The sequence below is a fragment of the Penaeus monodon genome, chromosome 34 (genome assembly GCF_015228065.2).
Source record: "Penaeus monodon isolate SGIC_2016 chromosome 34, NSTDA_Pmon_1, whole genome shotgun sequence".
In the NCBI taxonomy this organism is placed as follows: domain Eukaryota; kingdom Metazoa; phylum Arthropoda; class Malacostraca; order Decapoda; family Penaeidae; genus Penaeus; species Penaeus monodon.
In genome coordinates this window covers 32,572,132-32,572,680 of record NC_051419.1, presented here as the reverse complement: position 1 = coordinate 32,572,680, position 549 = coordinate 32,572,132, and the positions used below count along the sequence as shown (strand labels likewise).

Sequence of the window (549 nt, the reverse complement as noted above, 5' to 3'; positions counted from 1 at the left end):
ATCTCCCTCTCCACATGGAAGCTTTGTTCACCATATTACAAACTGGTTTATAATATGGTGATATAAACCTACATACAAACTACCTTCACACTGATAACGGTAAATTTGAAATGGCTTCATATATGTTTCTAGTATCTTTTTCTCATATGCAAGTTTGGAGATAAATGCCAAACTTGTTCAAAAATCGTTTTTCTTTTTACTGAAGTATTTTCAGTTCCACATTCCTCCAAGAATAAAGTAATTCCTCCATACTACATGACACTTTAATTCACCAACAATCTGAAGTTACCAAATTCCAATTCCATCCAGAAATGCCAGGCCTCTCCTGAGAATGTGACTCTTCTACTACATTTGCTAATTCAAAACACTGAGAGGATACATTAATTTATAGCGATAAAAGCTATACAAATAACTGTAAACTTTGCACAAAGACCTTTATATCTGCAAGACCCCCCCCCCAAACACACTTGGTTTTCATACCCCCCCCCCCAACATTATGCAAAATTTATCATGTAGATGTCATAGTTCATCAATTTTGGGTGAAATGGC

General features: G+C 35.5%; 1 protein-coding gene across 1 annotated transcript in view; it reads right to left on the bottom strand.

Annotated features, from left to right (window-relative positions):
* The window catches only part of LOC119594745 (double-strand-break repair protein rad21 homolog), a gene marked incomplete in the record, with an annotated part of 12,864 nt that overhangs the window by 7,956 nt on the left and 4,359 nt on the right, over positions 1 to 549 (bottom strand).